The 13,660-nt window shown below is 49.0% G+C and overlaps 1 long non-coding RNA gene across 1 annotated transcript; it reads right to left on the bottom strand.

Annotated features, from left to right (window-relative positions):
* Positions 1 to 7,640: 7,640 nt before the first annotated feature.
* On the bottom strand, positions 7,641 to 8,345 carry LOC127052333 (uncharacterized). Its single transcript, XR_007774725.1, has 3 exons — positions 8,256 to 8,345; positions 8,004 to 8,107; positions 7,641 to 7,815 (listed from the first exon to the last, which is right to left on the bottom strand). It is a non-coding gene; the product is annotated as an uncharacterized LOC127052333 (long non-coding RNA).
* Between the last annotated feature and the right edge of the window lie 5,315 nt (positions 8,346 to 13,660).

The following is a 13,660-nucleotide window of genomic DNA, read 5'->3' as shown; positions in this document are numbered from 1 at the left end:
CATTTTAGATTTGGTTTTGGTGAGTAGTGAGGACCTCACAGAAGAAATGGTTGTAGGGGACAACCTCGGTTCAAGTGATCATGAGCTAATTCAGTTCAAACTAGATGGAAGGATAAACAAAAATAGATCTGCGACTAGGGTTTTTGATTTCAAAAGGGCTAACTTTAAAGAATTAAGGAAATTAGTTAGGGAAGTGGATTGGACTGAAGAACTTGTGGATCTAAAGGCAGAGGAGGCCTGGAATTACTTCAAGTCAAAGTTGCAGAAAATATCAGAAGCCTGCATCCCAAGAAAGGGAAAAAAAATCATAGGCAGGAGTTGTAGACCAAGCTGGATGAGCAAGCATCTCAGAGAGGTGATTAAGAAAAAGCAGAAAGCCTACAAGGAGCGGAAGATGGGCAGGATTAGCAAGGAAAGCTACCTTATTGAGGTCAGAACATGTAGGGATGAAATGAGAAAGGCTAAAAGCCGTGTAGAGTTGGACCTTGCAAAGGGAATTAAAACCAATAGTAAAAGATTCTATAGCCATATAAATAAAAAGAAAACAAAGAAAGAAGTGGGACCACTAAACACTGAGGATGGAATGGAGGTTAAAGATAATTTAGGCATGGCCCAATATCTAAATAAATACTTTGCCTCAGTCTTTAATAAGGCTAATGAGGAGCTTAGGGATGATGGAAGGATGACAAATGGGAATGAGGATATGAAGGTAGATATTATCACATCCGAGGTAGAAGCCAAACTCAAACAGCTTAATGGGACAAAATCATTGGGCCCAGATAATCTTCATCCAAGAATATTAAAGGAACTGGCACATGAAATTGCAAGCCCATTAGCAAGAATTTTTAATGAATCAGTAAACTCAGGGGTTGTACTGTACGACTGGAGAATTGCTAACATAGTTCCTATTTTTAAGAAAGGGAAAAAAAGTGATCCGAGTAACTATAGGCCTGTTAGTTTGACATCTGTTGTATGTAAGGTCTTGGAAAAAATTTTGAAGGAGAAAGTAGTTAAGGACATTGAGGTCAATGGTAATTGGGACAAAATACAACATGATTTTACAAAAGGTAGATTGTGCCAAACCAACCTGATCTCCTTCTTTGAGAAGGTAACAGATTTTTTAGACAAAGGAAATGCAGTGGATCTAATTTACCTCGATTTCAGTAAGGCATTTGACACGGTTCCACATGAGGAATTATTAGTTAAATTGGAAAAGATGGGGATCAATATGAAAATTGAACGGTGGATAAGGAACTGGTTAAAGGAGGAATACAACGGGTCGTACTGAAAGGTGAACTGTCAGGCTGGAAGGAGGTTACTAGTGGAGTTCCTCAGGGATCAGTTTTGGGACCAATCTTATTTAACATTTTCATTACTGACCTTGGCACAAAAAGCGAGAATATGCTAATAAAGTTTGTGGATGACACAAAGCTGGGAGGTATTGCTAAAACAGAGAAGGAATGGGATATAATACAGGAAGATCTAGATGACCTTGTAAACTGAAGTAATAGTAATAGGATGAAATTTAATAGTGAAAAGTGCAAGGTCATGCATTTAGGGATTAATAATAAGAATTTTAGTTATAAATTGGGGACGCATCAGTTGGAAGTAATGGAGGAGGAGAAGGACCTCGGAGTATTGGTTGATCACAGGATAACTATGAGCCGCTAATGTGATATAGCCCTTAAAAAAGCGAATGCGGTTTTAGGATGCATCAGGCGAGGTATTTCCTCAAAGATAAGGAGGCGTAGTACCGTGATATAGGGCACTGGTGAGACCTCATCTGGAGTATTGTATGCAGTTCTGGTCTCCCATGTTTAAGAAGGATGAATTCAAACTGGAACAGGTTCAGAGACGGGCTATTAGGATGATCTGAGAAATGGAAAACCTGTCTTATGAAAGGAGACTCAAAGAGCTTGGCTTGTTTAGTCTAACCAAAAGAAGACTGAGGGGGGATATGATTGCTCTTTATAAATATATCAGAGGGATTAATATTAGGGAGGGAGAGGAATTATTTAAGCTTAGTACCAATGTGGACACAGGAACAAATGGATATAAATTGGACACTCGGAAGTTTAGACTTGAAATTAGACGAAGGTTTCTAACCAATAGAGGAGTGAAGTTCTGGAACAGCCTTCTAAGGGGAGTAGTGGGGGCAAAAGACATATCTGGCTTCAAGGCTAAGCTTGATAAGTTTATGGAGGGGATGGTATGATGGGATAGCCTAATTTTGGCAATTAATTTTGGCAATTGATCTTTGACTATCAGCAGGTAAGTATGCCCAGTGGTCTGGGATGGGATGTTAGATGGATTGGGATCTGAGTTACTGCAGAGAATTCTTTCCTGGGTGCTGGCAGGTGAGTCTTGCCCACATGCTCAGGGTTTAACTGATCGCCATATTTGGGGTCGGGAAGGAATTTTCCTCCAGGGCAGACTGGCAGAGGCCCTGGAGATTTTTCGCCTTCCTCTGCAACATGGGGCTCGGGTCACTTGCTGGAGGATTCTCTGCAGTTTGAGGTCTTCAAACCACCATTTGAGGACTTCAATAACTCAGACATAGGTTAGGGGTTTGTTATAGAAGTGGATGGGTGAGATTGTGTGGCTTGCATTGTGCAGGAGGTCAGACTAGATGATCATAATGGTCCCTTCTGACTTAAAGTCTAGGAGTCTGTGAGTCTATATGACTACCAGGGCAAGATGAAGGCATAAGTGCTGCATGCTCACGCTTAGGGCCCTGGTTCTTGGGAGTCATGTGATTACACTAGAATCTAATATTTTAACAAATGAAAGCAAAGGGCTTGTCAACATAGCAAGTTACTGTGCTCCAAGCCAGGGTGTGAATCTACCACATATCACTTTGCTGCACAGTAATGTTCTGTGTGGACACTGCTACAGCCCACTGAAAGTCCTAGAGTGAAGACTTTACTGCACGGCCAGATGGTTTGCTGTAGCTTCACACTCTGGCTTGCCACATAGTAACTTGCCATGTAGACAAACTAAGTTCCTAGTCTTCATGGTTGTAAAGAAAAGCTTGTAAACATGAACCAAGTGTAACTGCTGCAGAGTTGTCTGCGTGAGTCTGCAGAGAGCTTGAAATAATAATAGCTCTGGGAACAGTGGACTGTCCTATGCATCTCAAGGAAGTGTTACTGCCAAGATTCACTGTTCTCATTCCCTGTCAGCACCACCCATCAGAAGACAGAGCACAGCAGAAGAGTGCAGCAAAACTGGCCTACATACCCAAGCAGATGTACCCCAGATGCTGGAGTACTACGGAGCCTCCTTATCTGTTGGGGAAGGAAGGAAGCGGTCTCTGCTGCCATCCATGCTGCTAGGGAGGGATAGGAGACTTTGCACCTACTCTGGGGAATGAAGTGGGCCCTGTGTCATTGTTGACCACCACTTTACCATTCCAAGTGGCAAGCATGGCCATAATGGTGCATATGTGTGGTCACATGGTGAAAAACACAGGGGATCCCATGTCATAGTGTGCTTAGGACCTCCAACAGCCTTCATCTAGTTTTGATGACTACAAAAGTCTATTTTTTCATGCCCAGGAATGTCTGGTTCCTTGAGTTTGTGGAGAACAAGACAGTATATGCACTGATTCTGTCCCCTTCCCTAGGGCTTGTCTACATTAGATAAGCGGAAAGAAAGAAAATTTCTACCATTGTACTATTACTAGGGATGTTCCACCTATGGTAGCACTATTGTAGACGTGTTTCAGACAGTCACTGGCATTTTTATCACTGTCCTGTTGGGTCCTGGTCTATGCAGGATGAGACTTGGTCTGCACATAACTTTTATGTTGGCATAGCTAGCAGGGTTGCCAACCCTCCAGGATTCTCTGGGAGTCCCCAGGAATTAAAGATTAATCTTTAATTAAAGATTATGTCATGTGATGAAATCTCCAGGAATTCAGCCAACCAAAATAGGCAACCCAAGTCAGGGATGAGGGAAAAAACACACTCTCCTGACAGACACAGTAAAATTCCCAGTGTAAATGCAGCTATGTTGACAAAAGGGGGCTTCTGTCAACATAACTAATGTCTGGAGAGGTGGTATTCCTACACCAACAAAAACACTCCTTCTTTCTGTATAGGTTGCATCTACATTAGGAGGCTACAGTGGCATAGAATCCAGACATACCATTAGACAACACAGCAATAAAATGCCCTGCCTCTACCAGCACTCACCCCTGCTACCACTCATGGAGCTGCACTGGTGGTAGTAGGATGGTGTGAAATTTCCCAAAACAATCTCCTATAGGCACACCCTAGAGGGGAGGGGAACAAAATAACCAAGCCATTGAGTGATTGATGGGGTGTGTCCTCAGCCTATCTGTGTTATCAGGGGAAGGAGGTAATGAAATGAAAGAGACAGAGATTAAAGACAGGCTGGAAGAGATCAAAGACAGATGGAGAGATTTAAAAAAAGGGGAGGGGGGGAGGCAGATAACAATAAAGAGAAAGAAAGACTGATCTCCTGTAGCTCAGCATTACTATGAGATGAGTGAATTAGCCATCAGACTGAAATGTGGATAGGGAGTTTATGTTCCTCTTCCAACCTGATACAATAAGAGGAACAAAAGAACATCAGGAACAGAAGTCACATCTGCTCAGAAAAAAGAATGGAAAAAAATATGGAACAACGTATAAAAAGATGTCAGGCTTTATTCTCATTTACACCAAGGGTCACTTTACATCACTTTGAGACCCCTTTATACTTTCAGAGGGTATAAATGACCTTGATGTAAATGAGGGCTAGTTTACACGGGCAGCGCTTTAATATGCCTTATGTGGTTGTGGTGCAGCACTTTAAATCCAAGACTTTATTGTAAATACATGACTGTAATCAGGGCCGACTCTAGCCATTTCGCCGCCCCAAGCACGGCGGCACGCCGCAGGGGGCACTCTGCCGCTCGCCGCTCCCACGGCTCTGGTGGACCTCCTGCAGGCGTCCCTGTGGAAGGTCCGCTGGTCCCGCAGCTCCTGTGGACCTTCCGCAGGCGTGCCTGCAGATACTCCATTGGAACAGCGGGACCAGTGGACCCTCCGCAGGGAGGCCTGCGGGAGGTCCACCAGAGCCGCCTGCCGCCCTCCCGGCAAGTGGCAGAGTGCCCCCTGCGGCATGCCGCCCCAAGCACACGCTTGGCGCGCTGTGACCTGGAGCTGGCCCTGACTGTAATGTTGCAAAGATATTATTGATCTACATGAAAGTAATATACTGTATGGGCAGCCAAATGTACTAACTGCTAAAATTGTATTATTTTTTCAGGTTATAGTCCACGGGTTGGCAACCTTTCAGAAGTGGTGTGCCGAGTCTTCATTTATTCACTCTAATTTAAGGTTTCGCGTGCCGGTAATACATTTTAACATTTTTAGAAGGTCTCTTTCTATAAGTCTATAATATATAACTAAACTATTGTTGTATGTAAAGTAAATAAGGTTTTTAAAATGTTTAAGAAGCTTCATTTAAAATTAAATTATAATGCAGAGTCCCCCGGACTGGTGGCCAGCACCTGGGCAGTGTGAGTGCCACTGAAAATCAGCTCGAGTGCCACCTTCAGCATGTGTGCCATAGGTTGCCTACCCCTGTTATAGTCAATTGTTCTGGGTTTGTCCAGAAAATATAACAAAGTAATGCAATGAATCAAGAAACATTTACTAACTGATGAGGTCTATTAGTGAATGGAATCCTCTGCAAAGGAGAATAAGAGGAACATCAATGCACGTGTCATTTATTTTAATGCCTAGATCAGAGGTGGGCAAACTACGGTCCGTGGGACCCTCCTGCCCGGCCCCTGAGCTCCTGGCACGGGAGGCTAGACCCCTGCCCCTCCCCTGCTGTCTCTCCACCCCCACAGCCTCAGCAAGCTGTGCCGCCGGTGCAACACTCTGGGCGGCCAGGCAGCTCAGTTACAGAGCTGTGGCCTGACCCGGTGCTCTGGATGGCGCAGCTGTAGCGCCACCAGTGCTCTGTGCAGTGCAGTAAGGGGTTGGATAGAAGGCAGGGGAGTTGGGGTGGTTGTCAGGGAGCGGGGGTGTGGATAGGGGTCGAGGTGGTCAGAGGGTGGGGAACAGGGGGGGTTGGATGGGGCAGCGGTTCCAGGGGGGCAGTCAGGAATGAGAGGCGGAGTTGGATGTGGCGGTAGGGGGCAGTCAGGGGTGAGAGGTCTGGGGTTGGTCGGGGACAGGGAGCAGTGGATGGGGCAGGAGTCCCAGGGGGGTTCACAGGGAACGGGTGTGTGTGGATGGGGTAAGAGTCCTGGGGGAGCCACTGGGAGGCGAGAAGCAGGGGGAGGGGGGTGGGTTGGATAGGAGGCGAGGACCGGGCCATGCCTGGCTGTTTGGGGAGAGAGACAGCCTCCCTTAACTGGCCCTCCATACAATTTTGGAAACCCAATGTGGCCCTTAGGCCAAAAAGTTTGCCTGCCCTTGGCCTAGATGATAGTGCCATGCACTTTAGAAGAGAGATTATATAGACATCTAGACAAAACACAAAAGCAAACCAAAAACAAACCATCACCAAAACCAGAGCCTGCGTTTCAATGAAGACACTTGTACTTCTTAGAGGAATGGATTCAGATGACTTTACTCTTTTTATTTGGTGATAAATGATACATCAAATTTCATGTTTGCATTTACAATAATCTCTCATAGTGCAAAGAAAACAGAGGTGTGGCTAATAGAATCTAATTATAATCACTTTTCTAACATGCTATTTAAGACAAAAAACATACGCATAAAAGATTACGGAAAAGAACAAATCTCCTTGCTCAGTGAATGAAGAGTAAGATTCCCACCCTGTTATACCAAAGACAGACAGCTCCCCATGTCTTTCAACTTAATAGCTTCCAGCTGTTGAAATATATTGGCATGTGCACATTGCTCGCTGAGTGGGGTATTGTGTGCAGCTTATGTACTTGTATAGCATGTGCACGAGTACTTTGTATGTTGTGTGAGTTTTGCATGTGTAGCATGTAACTACACCCATGGGGTAGCATGTCCTGGCTGCATGTGGTATATGTGGCAGTAATCAGTGCCATGTGCACTGTGTAAGGGCTGCAAAGGGCGGTGTATGTACACAGCTGGGTTTATGGTGTTCCCGCATGATGCCATCGGGTGCTGAGCCAGAAGCCAGGCCTGCCTTGCACTGCCTGCCCTCCCCCACACACCCATGGGGTGGGAGGGAGAGAGCAGACGCTCTCCTCCCCCCACACTGCACCACAGCACCAGCTGCTCTCCCTGAAACGCGATGCCTGAGGCCTCCTTTCCCCAAACCGGTCCCAGCAGGAGGCGGCAGGACACAACACCCGGAGTGGATCTCTGACTGGAGGCGGATCTACCCCCTGCTCCAGGGAGCGGCTGGCTTCGCAGATGCCATGCTGCTCAGCAGCGATTGACAGCGGCTCCGGGTTTTGCCTTGGCTGCCAAAATACAGGCAGGCTCCTGGTCCAGGACCTCTGCTTGGAATCCAGTGCGGGGCTTCCAGCCACCCCCGGTGCGGCAGTAGCCACCTCACCGGCAGCTGCTGTCTCAGCCAGCTCAACAAACCAGTTCAGACCGGCTCAAGCTGGCCCAGGCCGGATTCCTGGGCCGAGGAGGCAGCCCCGCCCCCGCCTCCCAGGCGTCCCCTCGCACAGGCAGCAACCCCTGAACCTCCTACACCCACCTCAGAGAGAGACACAGCGCCCCTGCACCCCCCCAGATACACATAGAACCCTGTATCTCCCCAGAGACACACACTGCTCCTGTACCCCCCGAGAGACACAGTGCCCCTGTACCCCCAGATACACACAGCCCCTTCACCCCCCTGAGACACAGTGCTCCTGTACCCCCAGATACAGCCCCTTCACCCCCCTGAGACACAGTGCCCCTGTACCCCCAGATACAGCCCCTTCACCCCCCTGAGACACAGTGCTCCTGTACCCCCAGATACAGCCCCTTCACCCCCCTGAGACACAGTGCCCCTGTACCCCCAGATACACACAGCCCCTTCACCCCCGAGACACAGTGCCCCTGTACCCCCAGATACACACAGCCCTTTCACCCCCCTGAGACACAGTGCCCCTGTACCCCCAGATACACACAGCCCCTTCACCCCCCTGAGACACAGTGCCCCTGTACCCCCAGATACACACAGCCCCTTCACCCCCGAGACACAGTGCTCCTGTACCCCCAGATACACACACTCTGCATCCCCCCAGAGAGACACAGTGCTCCTGTACCCCCAGATACACACAGCCCCTTCACCCCCGAGACACAGTGCCCCTGTACCCCCAGATACACACAGCCCCTTCACCCCCGAGACACAGTGCTCCTGTACCCCCAGATACACACAGCCCCTTCACCCCCGAGACACAGTGCCCCTGTACCCCCAGATACAGCCCCTTCACCCCCCTGAGACACAGTGCCCCTGTACCCCCAGATACACACAGCCCCTTCACCCCCGAGACAGTGCCCCTGTACGCCCAGATACACACAGCCCCTTCACCCCCGAGAGACACACAGTGCCCCTGCACCTCCCCAGAGAGAGACACAGCGCCCCTGCACCTCATCACAGACACACAGTGCGCCTGTAGCTCCCCAGAGAGACAGTCTCTGTACCCCCCCAGAGAGACACACAGTGCCCTGCACTCCCAGGTATACACAGAGCCCCTGTACTCCCCCAGAGACGCACAGTATCCCTGTATCCCCCCCGAGACATAGTGCCCCTGTACTCCCCCGAAACACACAGCACCCTTGTATGCCCTCAGAGACATAGTGCCCCTGTACCCCCACCACTGAGATACACAATCCCCCTGGTACCCCTCCAGAGACACACAGTACCCCTGTATCCCCACCACAAAGACACAGCACTTCTGTACCCCTTCAGAAACACACAGCACTCCTGTACCCCCACCACAGAGTACCCCTGTACCCTTTCAGAAACACACACCACCAGTGTACCCCCCGAGATACACAGCACTTTCTTCCCTCTGTACTTTCCAACTACAGAGACATACTGCACACCCTGTCCCTCCCAACCAGATAATCTCTGCCCTCAACCACAGACACAAACATACCTGCCCACTACCACAGACACACAGTGCCTCATCCCTCGTCCTCAACCACAGAGACACAGTGCAAACTGCCCCCCACCACAGACACAAGGCACCCTGTACCCCCAACCAGAGGCATACACTATACTCTGCTCCCTATACCCTCCAACCAGTCACAGCGCTCCCTGCCCCCTGTACCTCCAACCACAAACACACAGCGCCCTCTGTCCCCCAACCACAGAGATACACAACACACCCTGCTCCCCAGTATCCGCCAATCACAGTACCCAGCCTCTTTCCCCAATGACAGAAACAGTGTACCTTGCCCCCCCACACCAGTACTCCCCAATCACACAGAGTGCATTCTGCCCCACCCTGTACCCTCATAATCACAGGCACACAGTAAATCCTGCCCCCTCTGTAACCTTCTGCCATGATCACAAGGGTTATAGTGATCCCCGCATCTTTTCTGTACCACCCCAATCACAAGTGATACAGTGCACCTCCCTCTTGTATACCCTCCCCCTGTCATGGCCAAAAAGGCGGATGTATGGGGAAAGTATCTGCAGAGAGCTTGAGTTGGGAGATTGGGGCAGGGGGAGAAATGGGGAGTATATATTTGGGAGGCTGCAGACCCACAGAGACCACTGCTCTGGGGGACCTGGAGGATGGATTTCACTCTGCAGACCTGCTCCTGCAGCAGCAGCATCCAGAGAAAAGAGGAGACACTGCAACTAGCCCAGTGGGACACTGTGGGCTGCCTGACTGTTGTGATTATGGCTAGCTGCCAAGGCAGAGTTACTGTGGCTGTGGCAGTGTGTGGCGCTAAATATTCCTTAGTTCTCAATGAAGCTATACTATTTCCACTAACATTAGCGGGAGGCTTGTGTGTCACAGTTACCAGCCTCTGGGGAATATGCACCCATATCTCACGTCCACAGATCTTAAAAGTGGAGCATGTGTGTGTGCATGGCACTCCCACATCCTTTCAGTAGAAGGAGGGTGCGAGAACATTGGCCACCCCCACTGACCTTGGGAGTAAATACATGTGAGCGCAGCACTCCCCTTATCTTAGCAGGGAAAGAGGTGTGAGTAAACCTGGGTGTGCCACTTCAACCAGCCTCAGGGGTATGAATGTGCATGCATGAGCTAATTCCCCTTGACCTCAGAGTGTGAATACTAGAGCTGGCCAAGACATGGAGTTTCTGCTTCACAAGAAGTTTTGATATTTCAAATTTTGTTTTTGTTTTGAATTGGAACAAAAGCATTTTTTTCAGTTTCTTTTAGCTCCACAGCAGGGATTCTCAGGGCTTCCAGGCTCCCTGCCATGGAGTCAGGGCACACAGGCCTTTTAGACTTCCAGCTCCAAGGCAGGCAGTATGCCAGTCCTAGCATGCTGGGATCACCTGGTCCCACAGATCCTAGAAACCTGGATTTGCAGACCCAAGAAATTGGCATAGCAGGGCTGCTCTGAACCTAGGTAGTCTGCATGGCAGGGTTGCTCCAGAACTGTGGACCTTGCCTGTAACTGTTTTCGTGAGACATTTCAGTTTTGACAGACTGGCATTTTCTGACCAAACTTTGGTCAGAAAACTTCTGACCAAGTCTAGGGAATCCATGTGCAGGTTTCACTCCCACCGACCACAGCAGAGCTGTGGACATGTACAAAAGCAAAATTTGGCCTTGAATGCATGAATTCAGTTGAACAAAATTATGGACTTAGACAGTTTTATTTAGTTGCGGTGGGGGCGCCGGGAGGATGAATCAAACTAATTTTACTGGCATCTGTTTCAGGAGTATGTTAGAGCCATTTTATAAAATGAGAGGCGTACAGTGCTCCTCTGCAAACTAACTACATCTAAAATTTTGCAGCGCTGGTTGTTACAGCTGTATTAGTACAGCTGTATAGGGCCAGCGCTGCAGAGTGGCCACACTTACAGCAACCAGCGCTGCAAGTGGTGTTAGATGTGGCCACACTGCAGCGCTGTTGGGCGGCTTCAAGGGGTTTCGGGGAACGCGAGAGCAACCGGGAAAGGAGACCAGCTTCGCCGCGGTTTGCTCTCGCGTTCCGCGAACCACCCTGCAAACCGCAGGGAAGGAGACCTGCTTGCTCGGGGGTTCGGGGAACGCGAGAGCAAACCGGGGAAGGAGACCAGCTTCGCCGCGGTTTGCTCTCGCGTTCCGCGAACCACCCTGCAAACCGCAGGGAAGGAGACCTGCTTGCTCGGGTTCGGGGAACGCGAGAGCAAACCGGGAAAGGAGACCAGCTTCGCCGCGGTTTGCTCTCGCGTTCCGCGAACCACCCTGCAAACCGCAGGGAAGGAGACCTGCTTGCTCGGGTTCGGGGAACGCGAGAGCAAACCGGGAAAGGAGACCAGCTTCGCCGCGGTTTGCTCTCGCGTTCCGCGAACCACCCTGCAAACCGCAGGGAAGGAGACCTGCTTGCTCGGGGGTTCGGGGAACGCGAGAGCAAACTGCGGCGAAGCTGGTCTCCTTTCCCGGTTTGCTCTCGCGTTCCCCGAACCCGAGCAAGCAGGTCTCCTTCCCTGCGGTTTGCAGAGTGGTTCGCGGAACGCGAGAGCAAACCGCGGCGAAGCTGGTCTCCTTTCCCGGTTTGCTCTCGCGTTCCCGGAACCACCCTGCAAACCGCAGGGAAGGAGACCTGCTTGCTCGGGGTTCGGGGAACGCGAGAGCAAGCCGGGGAAGGAGACCAGCTTGATTACCAGAGGCTTCCTCAGGTATGCTGGGATACCTGCTTATTCCACGGAGGTCAAGAAAAGCGCTGGTAAGTGTCTATACTTGATTACCAGCGCTGGATCACCAGCGCTGGATCCTCTACACCCGAGACAAAACGGGAGTACGGCCAGCGCTGCAAACAGGGAGTTGCAGCGCTGGTGGTGCCCTGCAGATGTGTACACCTCCTAAGTTGCAGCGCTGTAACTCCCTCACCAGCGCTGCAACTTTCTGATGTAGACAAGCCCTAAGAAAGGTCTGGCTCAACCCTTAAACAGAGATGATTTAGTAAGATAAGGAGAAATGTGTCCCTTTAACTTCACAACAGGGCTCATATAAGCCAACTGTCTCTGCAAGGGACAGTCCCTTTTAAGTCAAAACATTACCCTTTCCCCTGCATAAAGTTTTCCCACTCTAATGTTTTTCAGTGGAGTTAAAAAAGCGTCTAATTTCTCCCATTTTCACAGTCTTACCACTTTCCTATTTATAGCTTTCAAATATTGGCAGGCCTGGTTCAGATTTTTAGACCCCAATCTCTAAGGGCACAGCTACATTAGAGAGTTTACAGAGGTACCGTTGCACTGCTATAAGCTCTCGAATGTAGCTGCTCTAAGCTGATGGGAGAGGGTTTTCCCGCCAGCTTATCCGCTCCAGGCCCCGTGAATGACAGTAGCTATGTCGGCGGGAGAAGCTTAAGTGGGTCTAATTTATGTCGCTCAGAGGGGTGGTTTATTAAACCTTTCTCACTCTGCGGTCAGATATCCTCCGATATAATCTAGGGAAGGATTGGGATATTTGCCTGTAACTACAGGGAGTAGGAAAAAAAAACCTCAGAAATGTGGGGAATTAGAAGAACATGTTATGCTGCAATTGGATACACATTGCTTCATATCTGGCATCTCCTATCTGAGCGATCTGAAAAAGGCCTGAAAAGACCCTGTATGAACAACATGAAACGTGCTGCAGTTAGGGGGAAGCACCACCCTTCTAGGTCTTTGATATTTTCATTTGTCTCCCTCTGCTGGTCAAAAGAAGCTATTTTTTCCCCAAACATAAATGGTTTGTGGACTTTTGTGTGTACATGTGAGGGCATCTCACTGGCTTTTGTGTCAGTGTCTGCACATGTAGCTCTGTATATATGCCTGAGCATATGCAAATTTGTCTATGTTTTCATATGTGTGTGTTGTCTGTGCATGCCACAGGTTAATTAAGTATTAACTATTTAAAATCCACTTCCAGAATCCTGAACTAGAAACATAAAACCATATCTCAGAAAACCAGCCAGGAGGAAACTGCTAACTGAAGTGTTCTGTTTCAGTCAAGCACAAAACACTGGAGTGATGCCAGATATAGCAGAGGCTTGAGAGGTGGATATATTCATTGTTTTAAGAGGCTGAGAGTGGATGTGGGGGAGTACTGGATAAAGTCAAGTTGAGTCAGTTTGGCAGACTTGGTATTAAGCTACCCAGGAGAGTGATCACCCACCACATGACATAAGATGCTGCAGAATTACCAACTTTTACTTTATGCTTTAGTGAGTCATATAAATAATACATACATTTTAAATAATTTCAGAATGAATTTAGTGCTCATGTATGTGAGAGGCTGAGTCCCCAGAGAGGCTCCCATCCACCCTGGCTGGGCTTCCTAGCCCAGCCTGACACTGCCCTTTATTCCTGATCTGCAGTATTTCCTATTATTCCAATTCTTCCCCCTTACTCCAATTCTGGCAATTCAGCTCAGTCCCACTTCCTGACCTGCAGCACCCCCTGCTATTACAATTCTGCTTTCTGCCTATCCTTAGCTGTGCACTGCACTCATAACCAATAGAGCACACTGGTATTCCATTCCTGGGCAGCCCTACCCAGCTCTGCCAGTGTACCT

This window comes from Gopherus flavomarginatus, chromosome 1 (genome assembly GCF_025201925.1).
Source record: "Gopherus flavomarginatus isolate rGopFla2 chromosome 1, rGopFla2.mat.asm, whole genome shotgun sequence".
Lineage (NCBI taxonomy): Eukaryota > Metazoa > Chordata > Testudines > Testudinidae > Gopherus > Gopherus flavomarginatus.
This window is presented reverse-complemented; position numbering and strand designations above follow the sequence as displayed.